This window comes from Sus scrofa, chromosome 15 (genome assembly GCF_054392235.1).
Source record: "Sus scrofa isolate SSC_HxYL_T2T_F1_AM1 chromosome 15, Sscrofa_HxYL_maternal_Yorkshire_Landrace_v2.0, whole genome shotgun sequence".
Lineage (NCBI taxonomy): Eukaryota > Metazoa > Chordata > Mammalia > Artiodactyla > Suidae > Sus > Sus scrofa.
Window position 1 is genome coordinate 36,292,419 of NC_139397.1, and position 23,138 is coordinate 36,315,556.

Sequence of the window (23,138 nt, forward strand, 5' to 3'; positions counted from 1 at the left end):
ACACAAGACAAGAAACTGAGAAACACTAGTAAAAACAATCATAAAAATTACAATTAAAACTGAACATAATGAAAAATTAAAGTATAAACTAAAAGAATTTTTGTGCTTAAAAAATCAAATTACTGACAGAGAAAAACTGTAGGCAATTCTCAGGAATATAAGTGACTAATACAACTAGAAAGGAGATCAAAATTAAAAGATAGTTAGTTGCTTTCTAATGTAAAGAAATAAACAAAAGGAACAGAAAACCATGTTAAAAGACATTATGAGATAAACTATCTGTAAAGAATGGAATCTACACATTTAAAGAACACATTTTAGCAAATTTGAACAATCACCACTGAAACACTGCTTAATTAAATTAATGATTTAAAAAAGTAATATAATGTGAGGTAGAAAAACATGAATCAGGCATATATAGAAGGAAAAAAGCAGGCTGGTCTCAAACTTCTAGAAAAATATTCAGTATCAGAAGATAATATTAGAAGAGTTATATATTTCAAAATCTGAAAGAACAAATTTCTGCCTACTTTAAAAAAGACCGAGTATATGTTATTAACATAAATAAACTCAGGCAATAGAGAACAAGTGTTGAGACCTGTTGATATTATACAGTTTTATAGCAGAGAAATTTAAGTGCTGTAAACCTCGATAGTACAAAAGTAATAATGTACAATAGCAACTGAAGTAATGAAAATAAAGCAGTTCGTGGAGTGAAGGTGGGGAAAAAAGAATCAGGACGCTAATATCTTCACCTTTTATAGCAGAGAGCCAACAGTTACTGTATAGAATTGAAGTTATTAATGGAAAATATTTCAAACTCAATGTTTTTCATATTTTCCCTTTAGAGGAAGCTATAGGGAAATAGTATCTTTTATGAGGCAATGGTTAAGAGTTCTGCCATTTACTTCATTGCTTGTTATTTTACTTTTCTTTTTACTTGGGTGATAGTCAAGTAAGTTTCAATTTAATATTCTATCTGTATATATGCATAGAAAAATACTGTCTGGAATTTATAGCTCTTTATATTCAGTGATGTTATGGGAAATGTATTTCTTTTTTTCTTTTTTATTCCTTTGTGTTATGTTATTAGTGCTTTGTAGTTTGCTATTTTTACAGAAAAAAAGTGATATTCTTAACAAATGAAGAAAAGAAAACTCCAAGCGATTACATGTATTTGTGTAGAATTAGTACATGTGACTTAGATCTGAGAGTTGACCTTATGCCTACGAGATTTCAGGGATTTTCCTGAGGCTCTCCTCATCTCACCAGTTGGATGTCCTTACTTAAGCCCTGACCAAATCCTTCTTGATTCTGTTTCCTCTTAACTCAGCTCTAAGTGGCCATCATTTTTTATCATCCCAAAAGCCTAGACCTAAATATTGACAACGTGTAGCAGTGGAGATGGAAAGAGAAAGGTTTACTCTACATCGTGTTCATCATTGTGTTCATGATCTGAAAAGGCAAGTACACTTTACTTAATAATATTTTGGATCCCTTACCATATCCCAAGCACTGTATTAGATGCATGAGATACAAAAATAAATTTCACATATTTTTGACACAATATATAAACTATTATGGGAGACGACTGCATAATACAATAACAATCTATTTTTATTTATTCACTGAGCATGAATCTATTAAATGTTTATTATGTGACAAACTATATTTACACAAGTTGTAGAGCATAACTTCAATGAGGGGTTAGGGAAATATCAGATAAACATGACCACACTGTAAAAGACAGGATCTGACCTCAGTCTCAAAGTTCTTGCAGGCACATTTGAGAATGAGGCAAAAACCTTAAGTGAAGGTTTTTTTTTGTTTTGTTTTTTGTTTTTTGCCTCTTGGGGGTTTTTTGTTGTTTGTTTTTCGGCTGTGCCTGTGACATGTGGAAGTTCCCAGGCCAGGGATAGAATTCTTAACTGCTAGGCCATCTGGGAGTTCTTCTTAAGTGAAGTTTTCAGGATAAGAGAGAGATTGATATTGGGTGAGTCCATTGAAAGAATCGGCAACAGAAAACAAATTACCAAGTAGTTTTATTCCATCGGTAAATAATTCTGAAATAAAAAAAAGCATGCATAGTATTGCCAGGTTTTATAACGCCAGAGCAGATTTTATGATCACCCATCACTTGGCAATCACGACTACATGGCATTAAAGTTACAAATACAGAGCTGAACATGAAATAGGGGAAAATTTACATGAGTAAAAACTGTAATTTTAGCACAGAGGATCAAATTTTTAGCAAGCAGATATTGTTCTAAGAAGCAAGATATATTTTAATATAGCAGCAAGTGAAGACTTCTTAAGGGCCATACATGTAGTTTTGCATTGGGAAAGAAAGTGCTTGAATTCCATGTAATTTCCAAAAGCACAAACTCTTTTCTAACATTGTCTGAATTACCACAGCCAGATGGAATCTCCTTAAGAAATTGATGACAATATTAACATATCCATCTTTGTCTCTAATGATGTAGTAGGTAAAAATATTGTGAATGTCAAGATCATTAATAATAATTTTCAGGTTATTGGAAGGCAGGAACAATTACACAACGCAGCTTGGCCAAGATGGAAAATATGAAAAATAAAAAGAGACACAAAATCAATGGAAAAGGATACCCTCTCAGATATTATTTCTGCCAACATAATGATATTCAGTAAGAATTTATAGGCTCAGATAAATGTCATAAAATGGTCAACTTCTATTATCTGTCATTGGAGGGGTAAAAGCAATTTCATTTATATTTATGACATTATTTACTTTTTCCAAAGAGCCTCTTTAATTAGATGCATACTAATTCTAAGTTTTTATAAAGATGACTTTCATGTTGGAATGATTAATGGTAATTCAATGAATAGAAAACTATATATTTTTTTCTTCCAAGTTTTTTTTTGTCATTGGTTAATTTCCTTGCATTGCTTTATAAGATTGTGTAGGATGTTCTTAAATTATCTGTTGAGATAGACCAATAAATTATAAGCCCATGAATAAACAGGTGTTTCTATATTGGCTCTAAATTGTATACTTTCATATATATATGTTTATATGTATATGTGCATGTATATACATTTTAGTTTTTAATTTCTTGTTCACTTAGTTGAAATGCTTAATGCTCAACATAAAACCATAAATTCCATATCAAATTTGCTCATACCATTAATTTGTTGACTGATTTTGTTTGGAACCCTAGTGATTTGAGGCCAACACAGATTTAGTTGATGTGCCATCCCCTTTTGGCCCATGAACAAACAGATGAGTTTTTATGTTATGCTAGTCTAAAGATGTGGCAAATTGAGAATAGTATTGAAATCAGAACACATGGACAACACTCTTGTTCCATCATTTACATATGTCTAAAAGCTTGTTATTGAAACTCTGTAATATATTTCTCTTCTATGTAGATATATACAACCTATATTTCAAGGTTAATATATGGTCTAAATGAGCTATTGTTGAGAAAGCATGATGCTTGGTACAAAATATGCTTCTGAGACTTTAATAGATGTAATAGTTTTTTGTTTGTTTGTTTTAAACAATAGTTGGCAATGGGATTAGACCAAGACAAGTCCAGAAGCCAGACCATGTGTTCTGGGAGTGGAGGGGCTGAAGATTACATTGATTTCTAATTATTTCCCTTGGTTTAAAGGGAAAAGACGGGGTTCCGTCAAGTTAGCTTAGATCAGGAAGGTGTTAGCTTAGAGCAGGAGGATGTTAGAATTCCAGACAGGTAGAAACAGGAGAAGAGTACAGTGACACTAATGAGCAGCAAATAGTGAGGATGGCCCAGTCTTGGAAAGAGAATATTTCACTCTGAGTTCTGTTTTATATACTTTTTTTGTCATGAGCTCTCTTTGACGCACAGGTATTCAGTACAACCAGAAGAATGTCAGAGGACTGGAAGGTAACTGTTAAAGAATTGCAGGCAGACAAATGTGTCCCTACCAGATTTTTCTAAGTCTGCTGAGAAGGGAAAATATCCCAGCAATGAATGAAAGTACAAAAAGAGAACATCAAATATTTGAGGGACTGTTGAATTTTAAAAAAGCACAATCTAACCAGTTGCAAAACAATAAAGAGAGGAATTGGTACATTTGAAAGACTCTCATTTAAAAAAAACAAACCAAAACAAGTGAGCACAGACAGGTGCAATGCATACCTCAGCCCCTTTGGAATCTATGGAACAAGTAGTTGAATTCTACTTAAATATTATCTCTTTCAAAATTGAATCAGTTTCTACTGAATATTCAAAGCCATGAATGCTTAAAGGAAACCATTTAAGAAGGGTCTGAGTAACAAAGTTTTCCAAATGTTTCCTTTCTTACATTGATTTTTCTATAGCCAACTTCGCTGAAGGCCAATTTCAGTGACTCATTTCTCATTAGAATCACCAATTCCACCAAGTCAACAAACCATAAACGAACAAAGTTTTTACTTATGACAAGTCATCTCTCTCTCTCTTCATGTCTTTGCATGTTCACTGTGTTGAGACACCTATTAACACACTTGTTAGGTAATTCATCTCTTCACTGGATTTGTTACAAAATCTGTTTTTTTTTTTGTTTTTTTTTGTTTGTTTGTTTTTTTTTTTAAGGGCTGTACCCACATCAACACCTGCATCCCAGGCTAGGTGTTGAATCAGAGCTGCAGCTTCCAGTCTACACAACAGCCACAGCAATGTCAGGGCCAAGATACATCTGTGACCTACATCACAGCTCATGGCAATACCAGATCTCTGACCCACTGAGCAAAGCCAGGGATTGAACCTGAATCCTCATGGATACTAGACTAGATTCATTTCCACTGAGCCACAACTGGAAATCCCCAAATCTGTTTTAATATATGAATGCTTTGTATAAACAGGGAAGTTGTTACCTATGAATGACTTAGGTCTCTAGAGGCTATTAGTCCATTTATTTGAAACCTTCAAGTCTCAATGTATTATTGATCATCAATGCCACCTCCTGGCAGCAAGCTGAGAAGTTAAACATTTTCAAATTTATGACCTATCAGGAAGTAAATTCCATTCGATTCCATATCTATTTCAGTTCAATGTTCTACTTTATTATCTGTGAATTTATTATTTTTTGCTTTAGAATATATTTTATTATGTGGTAGGAAACAACAGACATCTAATTTTATTTTTCATCTATAAGCTGTGCCTACTTTTTCAGATGAGGTTTTGAATAATTTGTATATAGCCTCTAGAAAAGAACCTTATTGAGGATCAAATAAGAATTATAATAAATCTCTACATAATCAATTTCAAATATTTAAACATTTTGAAAGATTTTCCAAATTGTACTTTCTCAATTTTAACCTTAATAAGAAGTCAGCACGGAGTTCTTCTTGTGGCGCAGTGGAAATTAATCCGACTAGTAACCATGAGTTTCAGGTTTGATCCCTGGCCTCGCTAGGTGGGTTAAGGATCCATCGTTGCCATGGCTGTGGTGTAGGCTAGTGCCTGTGGTGTAGGTTAGCAACTACAGCTCCAATTCAACCCCTGGCCCGGGAACCTCCACAAGTCACAGTGCGGTCCTTAAAACAAAACAAAACAAAACAAATAATAATAAGAAGAAAGCATGTTTTCTTTAAGTATTAGAAATGTAATATGCTTTCAGCCATTTCGGCATTTCAGTTGTAAGCTTCTCTTGTAAAGCTTTTGGATACTAGTCATATGTCCATGTATACCAGCAAAACATTCTTTACTGGAACTCAAAAAAGTAATCTTAAACTTTTATCAAGTTGCATAAGGATATATCCTTCTGTCTTCTTTTTCCTAATTCCACACTAATTATTTCCATCTACAAAACAGTGATTAGTTGTTCTAGGAAATAGGCTTTGAAATTTTTTTGCCTGACTCCCTTCCTTCCTTCCCTCTCCCTCCTTCCCTTCCTCCCTTCCTTCCTTTCTTTTTTTCTTTCTACAACCTGTACTCTTTCTTGGGTACTAGAGCATAAGAAAATATATTTTCCCCAATATTCTTCTTGAATTTACCTCTGACGTTTTTTAAATAAAGAAGATTTGTAAACAAAGGGAAAACAATAGGAATGGAATAAAATTCCGGAGAGACTCCACAATTGAAAGAAATGCAAATGTTCTGTTTTGTTAGCAAAGTATGTTGTATTCCCTCCTGTAATTTCTTTAGGGTCTCTCATGATTTTTTAAAAGTGATATTTATATTTGTGTGTTATCATTAACTACCCATTTATCAGATTTCAAACTGAATAATGATTTTTCTTATGTAATAGATTGTTTCTTTCAACCTGGATTTTAAAATTTTCTAAGGATGGATTTGGTTAAGTTATAGGGTATACAGAGACAGACATTAAAACATTTCATTTCACAGAAGAGACACTCAGATAGAAATACTTATTCAATGTTATGCTGAGAGAATACACTTGAGGCCAGATCCCTGATTCTTATAGTTGTATGTTTTATGAGCTTTCTTTTATTTCGTCTATTTTCGTGTGCTTATTTATTTTTGTGGTGAAGGAAAGTATAGCATTTATTGCAGGCACCAAGTGAGGAGTACGGGAAGCTCATGCTCAAAAGACCTAAACTCCAAGTTTTATTTTATTAATAAAATACATTCCTAGGTATTTTTGAAGATGCCTTTTATAAACTGAAAAAGTCTCATTTTGAAAAGCTTCTTTTTGCTATAAACTTCCCTTACTGTATTTTTCATGGCTGGTTGAGTGTAAGAGGAGTGCATGTGTTCTACTCTGCTATATAACAGATTACTCTCAAACTTTCCAACTTAAAACAATGGGCATTTCTGACCTCACTTTTCCTCTTGATTAGACGTCTAGTTATGGCTTATTTGGGTCCTCTGTTTCAGAGTTTCTCATAAAGCTGTACTCAAGATATTGGCTAAGGTCACAGATACCTCAAGTTTCAAATAAAGCAGTATGTGTTTCAGGCTTAGTCAGTGGTACTTGGTAGGAATCAGTGTTTCATGGACTACTAGACTGAGGGCATCCATTCCTTACTGGCTATTGGCCAGAGGCTAACATGGAGTCTTCTCCAGTGTGGCCGCTGATGAATCAAGTCAGCAAGAGAGGAAGAGTCTTTTAGCAAGATGGAAATTGCAGTCTATGGGAACCAAATTTCAAAATTGGGATATTGCCCTGGCTTGAGTTATCCCACCTCACAATGGCAGAGTTATACATTGTCAATAAACAATGGGGGTGGTGGGCAGCAAGTGTGGAATACAAAACAGCCCTGGGGAACCTCTTAGTTCTTGTGAGGCTGAAGTTGACAAGAAATGGATATAAGTTACGATTAGTACTGAGATTCCAGTTTGTCTTTTGTCTTCACTGCCATGCTTTATTTCCATCTTTAATTCTTGGCTGTTTACCTATGTTGACCTATGCTGATTCAAGTTCACCATCACTAACTTTCTATGAATGTCTCCACCAGGTTCCATAGTTATCTCATATCTAATTCCCATAATAAATCCCTTGTCCATGGCATTAATCCAGTTTTACTTCCTTGATCAAACACAGAATAGAAGAAAGACAGGAAGAAAAGAAGGGAGGGATGGTGGGGAAAAAAGGAGGCAGGAAGGAAGAGAGGAAAGAGAAAAATTCCAAAGTTCTTTTGTGGAACAGTGAAACAGTGGAACAGTAAGGATCTAGCATTGTCACTGCAGTGGCTCAGATCACTGCTGTGGCATAGGTTTGATCCCTGGCCTGGGGAACTGCTGTATAACATGATGCAGCTGAAAAAAAAAAAAAAAAAAAAAAAGAAAAATATCTCCAGTTGCTATGTATTAACTACGATTATTAGTAGTAAAAATTGTAACATATTTGTTGAATGCCAGCTATATGCTAGACAATGTGATTTAAAGTTTTCCGGGCTATGTAATTTAATCATCAAATATTTATTGTGTACCTATTAACATGCTATAATGTTTTACTTGCACTGACAAATATAAAACTTAAAACATACCCATGAAGTGTGTACTACTGTCAGCTCTGCTTTACACATAAGCAATCTGTAGACCAGACCAGTTATGTAAATTTCCCTGGGTCACAGAACTGATAACTGAAAAGTCTCAAATTCAAACCCTCACCTTCTGGTTTAGATTTCACAGTTTTATACTTGATCTTAGGCAAAAGTCCAAGAAGCCATAGAGTCCATGCTTGTTTCACCATGTCTATCATCATCAGTATCACAACACTGCAAATGACATAATCTAGGCTCAAAATTAAAGTAACTCTCTAAAGAACAAAATGGAAGTAAGAGTTGAGCTGGGATTCAACCTAGGTCTGTCTGACACCAGAACATGTATTCTTGACCAATATTAAGTTGCAAACTGTGTGGCAATTATATTGCTCTCTCTCTAAATGTAGGAAATGTGTCTAAAGCTACATTCATAATTTAATATGAAGTATATTATCATTTGAGAATGCATGAAAATTACTGGAGTAGATATTCAACAATATGGAGAAATAGAACTCTAAATCTGTGAAAAGTTGGGAGAAATCTACAAAAAAGTTTTTTATTTTTTTTTTTGTCTTTTTGCTATTTCTTTGGGCTGCTCCCGTGGCATATGGAGGTTCCCAGGCTAGGGGTCGAATCAGAGCTGTAGCCACTGGCCTACGCCAGAGCCACAGCAACTTGGGATCCAAGCCGCATCTGCAACCTACACCACAGCTCATGGCAACGCCGGATCGTTAACCCACTGAGCAAGGGCAGGGACCAAAACCGGAACCTCATGGTTCCTAGTCGGATTCGTTAACCACTGCGCCACGACGGGAACTCCCAAAAAAGATTTTTAAAAAATAGTTAATTAAAACACAGGAGAACCATAGATTTAATAACTGCACCTGAAAGACATTGTTTTGAAAAGTTAAAAATAATGAATTAGTCTTTGTGGGCTAATCAAGAAAAAACTAACTAATACAAAATATTAAAAATGACAAAGGAAGAGTTCTCTTGGTGGCTCAGTGGGAACGAATCTGACTAGTAACCATGAGGTTACAGGTTCAATCCCTGGCCTCGCTCAGTGGGTTAAGGATCTGACATTTCCGTGAGCTGTGGTATAGGTCACAGGCGTGGCTCTGATCTGGTGTTGCTGTGGTTGTGGTGTAGGCTGGCGGCTACAGTTCCAATTTGACCCCTAGCCTGGGAACTTCCATATGCCATGGCTGCTGCCCTAAAAAAAAAAAAAAGGAGATATAAAGAAGACTTTCAAAAATTGTTAAGAAATATACAATATCCTGTAAATAAATGACCAATTCTCAATGAAGTGAAGATTTTACTGAAAATGTAAGAATTGTCAAGGAGAGCAGTAGAAATAAAATTTTTCAAAAACCAAAACTCTAACATTGATTTTACAAAAACAATGTGTCATCTGGGTGGGGGACAATCTAGGAGATATTTAGACCTTTTATACAATTTATATCAATCTACTTAGAAAGGGCTTCATTTTTCTATCCCAAATATTATCTCTGAATGCTTATAATGATTAAGCTTTAGTTGTAAAAGGAAGTACAGATCATTAGAATCAGCACGAACTAGATTACAAAGAATTTGCATTCTTGTCTCCATAAACATCAACAATCATTCATCATAACTGACCCCAGTTCTCCATCTGTGAAATAAAGAGGTTGGACCCCACATTGCCTAAGATCCCTTCTAATTGTTTAATTATATAGGACATCAATTTTCCTTTTTGTAGGATAATTTAAACTTTATTGCTAACATGACATACTACTTTGAGGTATGATGTCACTTCATTATTATCCTTTATATGCAATTCTTTTTTTTTTTTTTTTAAAGCATGAAGGAACTGGGAGAGAGGTCATAGTTTAGAACAAATATTTAAATGTTCAGATCGCCCCTGTCTCTCCAAATTACTGTTTTGGCTCTGGTACAAAAGGTATAATTTGATCGTTTGTTAGAAAAATTATAGTGTACCCTAGTTACCCAGAATCACTCTCCTTTAAGCATAAGACCATGTGAGAAGTCAGGGCCATTGAAGGAGAATAAGGAGGTAAATGCTTCCATCTTTGTTCATCCAGAATTTTAAATTTGAGCTACCCTTTTCAGGTACATAATTCCTAGAAATGAATCTATTAGCAGATCTCATAATCTCATAGAATCATAACACTGAAGAGTAATTTAGCAGTCATTTGTATTATTTTAGGTAAGAACTAAGCATGCAGAAAAAAGATGGAAGTAAGGTCCAGAAAAAAGAAGAGGTTTATTGACGATCACCTTGTTAGAGCCAGGGTTTGGCCTAAGTTTTGCGTTTTCTGACCCCTTGCACTCCCCAGATTTTAAAGCTAGTTAATCCTCAACAGTCTCCAATATATGTTATGTCACTTGTAGTTATTTTCTTTTTAAACATTGTTAAAAAATTTAAATCACAGTGGAATGGGAATTAAAAAATGTAGAAGAAATGATGGAGCTGAAAAGTCAATATTTTGCAAATATTATCGTAACAAAGACTCATCAATAGATATTAATACTAGTAAATGAACATTTAATGAGGATCCATATGTTTACACAATATCAAAATATCCTCCAATGAAAAGCATGTGTGTGTTTTTTGTGTAGTAGGTCACAGATGCAGTCACAGGCTTTATGTGTATAGACAGAGACAGCATACAAGTTGTCAAAATATTAACAATTAATGAATCCTGGTGAATAGGAGTTATCTGTGCTCTTCTTCAAATTTAACAGAAGTTTAAAATTATTTCAAGATAAAAATTAACAAAAACTCTCCAATGGAAATAGTAATATGCTCTTTGTGTAATAAATGCCATCTTCCAAAAATATGTAAATAATGTTATTAAATTCTCTGTCACAGTCCCCTCCAACTAATTTTCTACTGAGCTAATAAATATCAGCAAAAATGTTGTACCCCTCCACCCTTACAGCACGCCCATCTGAATACATACTTAGATGTTTCCACAAAGGCATGTGTATATGACTTTTACTGTTTTCACAAATAATTTATTATTGCACTCTGTAACTTGGATCAATACATCAAGAATATCTGTCCAGTTTAAGACATAGAGAAAAAGCAATATGTATATGTTTCAGTAGTTGCTCAATATCTTGTGGTACAAAATGTTCCCATCTTTGTTCAATCATTTCTCTAGTTGTTTGAAATTCAAGTCATTATTCTTTTTTCACAATTTGAATTAGATAGCATTGTGGATCTATCTATCTATCTATCTATCTTTCTATCTATCTATACATATTTCTAACCATCCATTGCACTGTCTCAGGTTTTGGTCTCCAGGAGTATAAACACGGAGGTATTTTTTGGTGTTACTTGCTGTTCACTTTTAATTACACAAAAAGGACCTACTTCTTAAGCTATTGAAACAAAAGCTTTAGTGGTTAGACCTAGTCCTACCCAGACTAAAGAGGACCTCTATCTTAACTTTCCTACAATAAGGTTTCTCAAGGTTTTTTTAGAGGAAGATGAGTTTTTGTCTTATTAATTTATAAATTGCCAATTCATCAAGGACCAACACATGCTGTTCATAGAATGTGTAATTTGGCACAAATTCCAACCACACCAGCTATATAACAAGAAGATTATTTGGATGTTGCCACAGTGTGATTCTAAAGACTCACTCTCAGTTTCTATATTTTTTCCTGGTTGACACAACAATTTTTCTTTTTTTTTTTTTTATTACTTTCCCACTGTACAGCAAGGGGGTCAGGTCATCCTTAGATGTATACATTGCAGTTACAGTTTTTTCCCCCACCCTTTCTTCTGTTGTGACATGAGTATCTAGACATAGTTCTCAATGCTATTCAGCAGGATCTCCTTATAAATCTATTCTAGGTTGTGTCTGATAAGCCCAAGCTCCCGATCCCTCCCACTCCCTCCCCCTCCCATCAGGCAACCACAAGTCTCTTCTCCAAGTCCATGATTTTCTTTTCTGAGGAGATGTTCATTTGTGCTGGATATTAGATTCCAGTTATAAGTGATATCATATGGTATTTGTCTTTGTCTTTCTGGCTCATTTCACTCAGTATGAGATTCTCTAGTTCCATCCATGTTGCTGCAAATGGCATTATATCATCCTTTTTTATGGCTGAGTAGTATTCCATTGTGTATATATACCACTTCTTCCGAATCCAATCCTCTGTCGATGGAAATTTGGATTGTTTCCATGTCCTGGCTATTGTGAATAGGGCTGCAATGAACATGCGGGTGCATGTGTCTCTTTTAAGTAGAGCTTTGTCCGGATAGATGCCCAAGAGTGGGATTGCGGGGTCATATGGAAGTTCTATGGATAGATTTCTAAGGTATCTCCATACTGTTCTCCATAGTGGCTGTACCAGTTTACATTCCCACCAGCAGTGTAGGAGGGTTCCCTTTTCTCCACAGCCCCTCCAGCACTTGTTATTTGTGGATTTATTAATGATGGCCATTCTGACTGGTGTGAGGTGGTATCTCATGGTAGTTTTGATTTGCATTTCTCTTATAATCAGCGATGTTGAGCATTTTTTCATGTGTTTGTTGGCCATCTGTATATCTTCCTTGGAGAAATGTCTATTCAGGTCTTTTGCCCATTTTTCCATTGATTGATTGGCTTTTTTGCTGTTGAGTTGTATAAGCTGCTTGTATATTCTAGAGATTAAGCCCTTGTCAGTTGCATCATTTGAAACTATTTTCTCCCATTCTGTAAGTTGTCTTTTTGTTTTCTTTTTGGTTTCCTTTGCTGTGCAAAAGCTTTTCAGTTTGATGAGGTCCCATGGGTTTATTTTTGCTCTAATTTCTATTGCTTTGGGAGACTGACCTGAGAAAATATTCATGATGTTGATGTCAGAGAGTGTTTTTCCTATGTTTTCTTCTAGGAGTTTAATGGTGTCCTGTCGTATATTTAAGTCTTTCAGCCATTTTGAGTTTATTTTTGTGCATGGTGTGAGGGTGTGTTCTAGTTTCATTGCTTTGCATACAGCTGTCCAGGTTTCCCAGCAATGCTTGCTGAATAGACTTTCCTTTTCCCATTTGATGTTCCTGCCTCCCTTGTCAAAGATTAATTGACCATAGGTGTCAGGGTTTATTTCCGGATTCTCTATTCTGTTCCATTGGTCTGTCTGTCTGTTTTGATACCAGTACCACACTGTTTTGATGACTGTGGCTTTGTAGTATTTCTTGAAGTCTGGGAGAGTGATGCCTCCTGCTTGGTTTTTGTTTCTCAGGATTGCTTTGGCGATTCTGGGTCTTTTGTGGTTCCATATAAATGTTTGGATTGTTTGTTCTAGTTCTGTGAAAAATGTCATGGGTAATTTGATAGGGATTGCATAGAATCTGTAGATTGCTTTGGGTAGGATGGCCATTTTCACAATATTGATTTTTCCAATCCAGGAACATGGAATATCTTTCCATTTCTTTACATCTTCTTTGATTTCTTTGATTAAAGTTTTATAGTTCTCGGCATATAGGTCCTTTACCTCTTTGGTCAGGTGTATTCCGAGGTATTTGATTTTGTGAGGTACAATTTTAAAAGGTATCATTTTTTTGTATTCCTTTTCTAATGTTTCATTGCTGGTATACAGAAATGCAACTGACTTCTGAATGTTAATCTTATATCCTGCCACTTTGCTGAATTTATTAATCAGTTCAAGGAGTTTTGGGGTTGAGTCCTTAGGGTTTTCTAGGTATAGTATCATATCATCTGCATACAGTGACAGTTTGATCTCTTCTCTTCCTATATGGATGCCTTTTATTTCTTTTGTTTGTCTAATTGCTGTGGCTAAGACTTCCAAAACGATGTTGAAGAGCAGTGGTGAGAGTGGGCATCCCTGTCTTGTTCCAGATTGGAGTGAGAAGGCTTTCAGTTTTTCCCCATTGAGGATTATATTTGCTGTGGGTTTCTCATAAATGGCTTTGATTATATTCAGGAATGTTCCCTCTATACCCACTTTGGCGAGGGTCTTGATCATGAATGGATGTTGAACTTTGTCAAATGCTTTTTCTGCGTCTATTGAGATGATCATATGATTTTTGACCTTTTTTTTGTTAATGTGGTGTATGATGCTGATTGATTTGCGTATGTTGAACCATCCTTGTGAACCTGGGATGAACCCAACCTGGTCATGGTGTATAATTTTTTTGATATGTTGTTGGATTCGGTTGGCTAAGATTTTGTTGAGAATTTTTGCATCTATATTCATCAATGATATTGGCCGATAGTTTTCCTTTTTGGTGGTATCTCTGTCTGGTTTTGGAATGAGGGTGATGGTGGCCTCATAGAATGTCTTTGGGAGTATTCCTTCTTCTTCAACCTTTTGAAAGAGTTTAAGGAGGATGGGCACCAATTCCTCTTTATATGTTTGATAAAATTCACCTGTGACACAACAATTTGTGATCTCTGCAGCTGGAGATCACACTGGAAGGCAAGACTAAGAAGGATGACTAAAACATTTGCTAACTTGTTCCCCTCTCTTTTCTTACCCTCAATTCTTTGCTTCCTACCTGCTTCTTGTCATCACCTGCTACATATTTTCCTATCCTTTTTAAAAATCTTTTTTTTATATAACAAAAACCTAAATAATTATATTTAAAATGGGAAGGTGATAATAGAGAAAATGAGAGGAGTAAACTACAGCAACTTCCTAGCACTGGAATTCATACTCCATACTAATACCCCTTTACTGATTTTAGTAAATATGTGAAGTGTTGAGTATTCTGTGGCTAGACATGTGAATGAAACACCATTCAAAAGTTGAAAATATCCAACAATTAGTGCATATAATTAATTTGTCAGGACTATAGGGACCTGGTTATAATTGAAAGGTATTCAGGGATTCATGTCTGCCAGCCTTTACATCGAGTTTTTAGAATTAATTTTTTTAATAGTAACAGATTCTCTTGGTAAGACACTTATATGACAAAGACACTCAAGGAGAAAATAGAGAATGTGGACATCATAAGCACAATGGAATATAACCTTTCTCCTCTATACTTGTAAAATTTAGCTATGCAAAAACACCAGGTTTTCCTGTGATGTTCTTGGTTATAGATATTATTTTTTTCTTTTCCTCCTTTATTTTAAAATCACATGAGCATTTCCTAGTGGCCTACTGGTTAAAGATCCGATATTGCCACTGCCATGGTGCAAGTTTGATCCCTGGCTCAGTAATATCCACATGCCAGGGGTGCAGCCAAAAACAAAAACAAAACAAAACAAAAAAACAAAAAAACAAAAAAAAAAAAAAAACCTCACATAAACACATATAGAGTTCCTAGTTTATTATGGATTCCTGGTACCTGGGGGTCAGGGTGGGAGAGCCGAATGAATATTTGTATTAGAGAACAAATACTTACTAATTCTGTAGTAGATACTTATGGTTACCTGTGGTAAATTCTCCCCAACCTCTTGTTACCTAAACCTTAAATTAACCGCGTTGAGATATTTAACTCTCAGAAAAGTGTAAACCAGTCATGGAAATTCTTTGAAAATATTTATTTTATGAATAGGCATGTGATCTAGTTACAGCTTATGAAAAGCAAGAAAAAAGGGAAAAAATGTGTTAGGGAGTTTTTAAGAAAGATTTACTATCTTGTAAAGAAAAGAAAATCTGGGAAAAGGATTATTTTTCCACCTGATATTTTCATGTCCACAGGTGACACCTATAAATAAAATAGCTATTTTTACCCATGAAGAAATCCAACATACTGAGCAGGGCAGAACAAAACATTGGAGGAAAACTGGATTTTTAACAATCCCACTTTGCCAAAAAACTAACTCTAAAGCTGCTTTATCCCCAAATTTTGGCTAAGTAAATTCATTTTCAACATTGTATTGGTCATTTTTTGTTAGGTTGCAACTAAAATCACTTACATTCTTCACTCTGTTAGGCACCAATGATAAATATTTGAATCAGTAGTGGCCTGGCTCTTTGGCAACTTACAACCTGGTGCTGTTTCTCAGTACCTTCAGAATTAAGTAGGATTCATTCTTTTTGATGTTAATTCTAAATGAAGATCTATAAAGTAATAGTAAAATAGGTTATATGAAAAGTGTTCATATTTTCAAACTATAATTTGGGTATGTTCATTCTTCCACCAGTCTGTCATCTTGCCCAAATCTTTATGGAGTTTATGGACTGAGATGTCTTCCATAAAGTTTCATCAAACAGTTGTGCTCAATGAGAAGAAACCAGGAACAGTTTTCAGCTCTTGTTTCTTTCTTTCTTTTTTTTTTTAATTTATTTATTTATTATTATTATTTTTTTTCTTTCTTTCTTTTTCTTTTTCTGTCTCACCAGTGGCATATGGAAGTTCCCGGACCGGGTTTGGGTTTTTTGTTTGTTTGTTTGTTTTGTTTTGTCTTTTTGTCTTTTTTTTTTTTTCTTTTGCCATTTCTTGGGCTGCTCCCACAGCATATGGAGGTTCCCAGGCTAGGGGTCGAATCGGAGCTGTAGCCACCGGCCTACACCAGAGCCGCAGCAACTCGGGATCCGAGCCGGGTCTGCAACCTACACCACAGCTCACGGCAACGCTGGATCCTTAACCCACTGAGCAAGGGCAGGGATCGAACCCGCAACCTCATGGTTCCTAGTCAGATTCGCTAACCACTGCGCCACCATGTGAACTCCTCTGCTCTTGTTTCTGATGAATCTTGGCTATGTGAATAGTTTACATCTTTAAACAATTCTCTTAGAATCTTAATGGATTTAAAAATAGTCACATGTGAACAAATTCTGTATCACTGTTGAAATTCTAGATCACTTTGGAAATGCCCAGTGATGCTAGAGTTATGCTGCAGTTTGAAGGAAATTTACTCATAATATCCTATTAAATACATAAATTAAAAGGAAGAGATATATTGAATTATCTCATAATAATATTGAATTATTATGTTGTGTACCTGAAATTAATATGGAATATGTCAAATATATCTCAATGAAAACTAAAAAAGTAAATCAGAAAATATAAATGAATTAATAGAATTGACCTAAAGTGGAATTGACTTTAATCAATGTAACATATTATGACAGGCATGATCCACTCCAAGAACTGAGGAATAGTTGGTTTGAGAATTCTAAATCTCAAAAAACATGTTTGGGAAGATTCAATTTTAAAAAGTTTAATGGTTTTTAATATTGTTCTTTTTATTTAGGCATATATAAAGTATAGGTGCTCAATCCTGAGTGATTATCTGAAAATAAATGTGTTGAATTGTTGCAAATATTTCAGATCACTGTATAGGAAATTCCAGACTCATGAAGTATAAACCATTAGGTTAGGTAAGAAAGTTGGCATTGTATTTTGTTTCCCAAAAGGATCAAAATGTTTTAAAAACATTATGAAACATATGAAACACTAGAAACATTAGACAGATGTGATGTGAAACCAAACTTTTAATGAGTTTCCTCCCACATAATTAGAGTCATGGAATATTATTAGTTGATATAACTTCCTTGGTCTCAAGACCTATTAAAAGAAAATCTGATATTTTGGATAAGCTCCCCAGGCAAAATTACATCACAGTGTTTAATTAACAAGAAATGCGCTTTGATACACATATAGTTTCAAACTAAGAGAGACAATTTGGAATGCACAATTATTGTGTACTTTTGGTAAATATAGGTGCTAGCCAATATTTGTCAGTGTGTGAACATCATTTTCTCCTCCACTACCTCTTTCATAGACTATAATGAAAGCAAGCTTCAGACTAAATTCTACTATGCATACACTTTTTAACAAAGCAGGAAAAAACAAATCTTACAATCACTTGTGTTACCTTAGCGATCTCTGGTCTCAAACTATTTGGAGCTCCATAACCTTCTGCATGTAAATTTTCTTTTCTTTTCTTTTTTTTTTTTTTTTTGTCTTTTCTAGGGCTGCTCCCTCGGCATATGGAGGTTCCCAGGTTAGGGGTCTAATTGGAACTGTAGCCACCGGCCTACGCCACAGCCACAGCAACGTGCAATCTGAGTCACATCTGCAACCTATACCACAGCTCATGGCGACACCAGATCCTTAAACCACTGAGCAAGACCAGGGACCGAATCTGCAACATCATGGTTCCTAGTCAGATTCGTTAATCACTGAGCCACAATAGGAACTCCCTGCAAGTAAATTTGACCTGACAAAATGATGATGTTCTAGCAGTGGGACTAGGGTGTCTATTAGTCAGCCTGGGGCATAGGAAGTGCTCCAAATGAGTAGCTCAACAAAAGAACACTTACAGATCAAACCAACTAGTCAGTATTGAAGAGGCTATAAGTTTCTCATGTGCTATTCATTCAGAGTGTCTATAAACTCTTTTAAACACTCACCATAACTTGAATGTTACTGACTTCATCAGATGAGAGCCAAACTGTGTTTTAAGTTATTTAATAAGTCTTATACTTCTCCAATTAAAACTTTTTCTAATATTCATGGCCTTAATTAGAAGACCTTCTGGTATCCGTATGAAATAGAAAAGAAACAGTGTCCCAAACATGTTTGGAAACTACTTGTAGCCATGGCTTACAAGTTTCTTCTGAAAAAAAAAAAAAAAAAAAAGACCATTTCTGATTAAAGAGGTAAGTTTTGAAGAATTTCACTGAGTTCTGAAAAAATAATAAACTTTTTATATTCCCATCTAGCTGTCAATTAAAAGTGTAGTGACTTTAAAGTTCCCGTGGTGTTGCAACAGTTTAAGGATCCAGTGTTGTCTCTGTGGTGGCATGGGTTTGATACCCAGCCCAGTGCAGTGGGTTACATGGACCTGGCATTGCCATAACTGTGATGTAGTCATAGCTGCTGCTTGTATTAGATTCCTGGCCCCAAACTTCCATATTCTGTGGATGCAGCCAAAAAAAGAAAAGAAAAAGAAAGAAAAAGAAAGGCATAGTGACTTATACTAGGTTTTCTTTTCTTCCCCTTTCTGTCTAATAATGATCATATCTCCTATAAAAATATCCTAACAAGAATGAATCTTTTAGGTAGCCTCCAGAGGGCCTTTTCTCCTTCGATGTAATATTGGGATAAATATTTAATACCTACTTATAAATAAGTTGCTTGAGAAATTTTCTTTGCCAGATATAATGATGGTTAAAGCACTTGTAGCAGCTGCCCCCAGAGTGAGATCTTTTCATTAAAACACTACCTTTGGAGTAGTACATGTTACTGATTAGAGCAACTGATAATCCTGAGCATGTTGTTTGATCTAGTTAACAAGTACAGACTATTACACTGTCTATGTTAAGACAGTTAATTATAAATGATATAGACTTCTGTTTCCAGAAGAATGGAACAGACTTGTCTTTTTTATATTTCCAGAGAATAAAATACAACTAGAAACTGGGGACATAAGAAAACTCTAAGAGATGGAAAGGAAAACAATGACAACAGTAAAACCAGGGGTCCTGAAGTGAAAACAACAATGGTGGTGAGTTTGCTGAGCTTGCTCTTTGCCTTATATGACCCAGATTTGGACTAAAGAAAACAACGACCTAGAAACGAAAATAGATATAGACCAAAAATGTATTAATAAAAACCCGCTTTCTCTAGTCAAAGAACCAGAAAAAGGGACAGCCTACAAGGACAGAAAGCATTTACAAATAATGGCTTTAATCCATCCAAACACCATGAAAATAACAACAGCAAAAACAGTGGTTCCCTCACTACCTCACCAGCAAAGGCCAATTGAAAAGACTAAATTTCCACCCTCAGGTAAGTCACCCACCCTGTTATTTCAGTGGATACCACGTGGGGAGTCTGGATTCCCACCACCAGGCGATAACAAGGTGCTCCTTTCCCTTTTCCACCAGCGTAATGTGAGGGTCAGAACATTTGACATCATCCCCCAGGGATGAGGTCATCTCCTGCTTCCCCATGGTGTTAGTGAAAGCAACATGGGAACAGAAACAAAGCATCCCCTCACACTCCCAGCCATGGTGGTATCAAACGAGACCTGCCTGGAGACAAAACTCTTACATCCATCCAATAGTAAAGAGGAACCACAACCTTGGTAACAATAGAGTTCAAGTGGAGAACCTGGACTCATACCCTCATTTGGCAGTAATGAGATGGCATACTCCCTTCCTCTGTCAGAATGATGACAGAGAAAGCCAGCTAAAACGGAAGATTCACATCTTTGTAACAGAAGATCCAGAGTTGCATGTTACACAAAAGGTTCAGGTTTCAGTCGAAGATTATTTATTCAGTTACAAAATCACAAAGATCTCAAAATGAGTTTAAAAAGATACTCAAAACATCAACATTGAGATTACAGAGGTATTAGAATTATCCAAAAAACAAATGATTGTAGCCACCATTAGCAAAACACAAATACTATAGATGCATCAAAATGGAATTATAGGAGTGCCCGTTGTGGCTCAGCTGGCTAAGTACCTGATTAATACACATGAGGATGCTGATTTGATGCCTGGTCTCACTCAGTGGGTTAAGGATCCAGCATTGCTGCAAGCTATGATGTAGGTTGCAGATGTGTATCAGATCTGGTGTTGCCGTAGCTGTGGCGTAGTTCTGATTAGACCCCTAGCCTGGAAACTTCCATATCCCATAGGTGCAGCTCCAAAAAGAACAACATGAGAAAATAGAATTATAAAAGAAATGTTCAGGTAAGAGGCCATTGACATGCTGCCTGCAAATTCATGCTCGAAAGTAGAGATCATGGATATCAGCAGTATTTTAGATGATGAATCAATTTGCCAGGATTCATCACATAGGCATCTTAATTGGCTAATACTACTGCAGTTTAATTTCCAAGAAAAGTAAGACAATATGTATTCAAGTACAAGGAAAAAGTGTGTCTGCATACTTGTGAAGAGGACTATGGGCATAATTATCTGGAGATTACAGTTTCTAAATAGCAGAGATTTCTGAGTTTTTCACATTAAGATCACAGATTGGTTATCAGAATAACAATTTAGAGTACATTTGCACATTTATTATGTGAGTTATTGCAAGTTGTTTAATGTCATGCCAAAATCAATTAAAGAAAAGCAGAAGTGCCTATATACCAGATAAAAGAGAAAAAAGAATGGAAAGAAAATATCAGAGAGAAGGTGGGACATTTCATAAGGATAATAAAATAGCTAATCTACCAATAGTATATAGCAATCCTAAAAGTATGCAACAAAAAAGAGTTGCATAATATGTGGAGTAAAAGTTGATGAAACTGAAAGGAAAGTAGACAAATTCACCATGGTATTTGAAGACTTCAACACCTTCTCTCAGCAACTGATGGAATTACTTGGCAGAAAAACAATCAAGTTATTTAAAAAGTTAACAACACCACCAAACGAAGCGATCTAATGAACACCTCTCGAATGTTCAGCATTTTTGGTGATTATGCAGGCTTTATTTTCAATTCCCCAAAATACATATCAACATAGACCAAATACTGGGCTGCAAAACAAATTTCAACCAATTTAAAGGAATTTAAATTATATAGTGTGCAGTCTTTGACTTAAAAAGAATCAAATTAGAAATTAATAACAGAAATATAGGAAAATCTCCAAACATTTGGAAACTGAACGACACACTGCAAAATAATTCATGGGCCAAAGAGGGAGACTCAAAGTGACTTAAAATAAATGCTTGAGTGAAGGAACATAAAAATATGTCAAAATTTGTGGAAAACAGTAGAAATAAGGAGGAAGAATGAAATTGAAAACAGGAAAATAACAGATAAAATGAATGAAATAGGGCTATTTTTGCAAAAAGATCAATACAATTGAACTGGATAGATCCACACAAACATGTTTAAAGGTTTTTGACAAAGGTGCAAAAATACTCAGTCTAGGAAAGATGGGCTTTTCCACTAAGGAAGAAAAAAATAAAGAACCATAAAACATTTTCAAAAAGATTTGATAAAAATCTTCAGCACTACAGTTAGGCAAAGAGTTTTTAGGTTTATTATCAACAGCATGATTCTTAAAAGGAAAAACTTGTTAAAATAGACTTCATTAAACTAAATATTTTTCTCTTCCTGGGACAATTGTTAAGAGGATGAAAGTAGAAACTATAGATTATGATTAAACAGTTAAAGTTCTGGTGTCTGACAAGAACTAGTAACTAGAACTTATAATGAACTCTGTATCTCAGTAATAAAGAAATAACCCCCATGACCAAACACATGAAGAGATATTTCAGAGAAGAAGATATATAGAGAGGAAATCAGCCCATGAAAATATGTTCAACATCATTAGTCATTAGTGAAATGCCAATTAAAACCACATTGCCACATTACTGCATACCTATCAGAATCACCAAGATTAAAAATAATGACAACACTAAATTCTGGTGAGGATACAGAAAAATTGCCTCACATATGCTGTTGGTAGGAATGTAAAACATTCTAGTCATTCTGTAAAACACTTTGGCACTTCCTTAAAAGTGTAAATTTTCAATTACTATAACTATTACCAATTGTACCACTGGGCATTTATCCCAGAGAAATGAGGATTTGTGTCTATATGAGAACCTGTATACCAAAGTTTATAGGAGTTTTATTTGTAATAGCTAAGCTTTAGAAACATCTCAGGTGTTCTTCAACAGGTGCATTGTTTCAAGAACTGATAGATTCACACTATAGAATACTACTAAGCAAAAAAGGGATTAAGCACTGATACATACAACAATATGGATGAAACTCCAGTGGATTATGCTGAGTGGAAAAAGAGCCAAACTCAAAAGATTACATAATACATAGCAATTCCATTTATATAACATTATTGATGACAAAATCATAGAAATGAAGAACAAATTAGTGGTTGTCTGGGGCTAATTATGGGGTACAGGTGAGATTGATGTTGGCGTGGCCATAAAAGGGCAACATGAGAAAAAACAAACAAAAAAATCCTTGTGGTGGAAATATTCTGTTCATGTCTGAGATCTTGTACAATAGGTTGAGAGATGCCATCATCCAGAGAAACTGGATAAAATATATACAGGATCCCTCTGAATTTTTTTTTAAACCACAGCTTGTGACTCTATACTTATCTCAAAATATGTAATCTATTTTTAAAAATAAAATAACCTCTGATTAATTCCAGAAATAAATTACCTCATTCTCTTTGGGATATAGGAGGGCATATGTCTTCACTTCTGGTCTTTACCCATCTTATTTATATTTTTTAAGACTTTTTTTAGAGCAGTTTTAGGTTTGCAACACAATTAAGAGGGAGG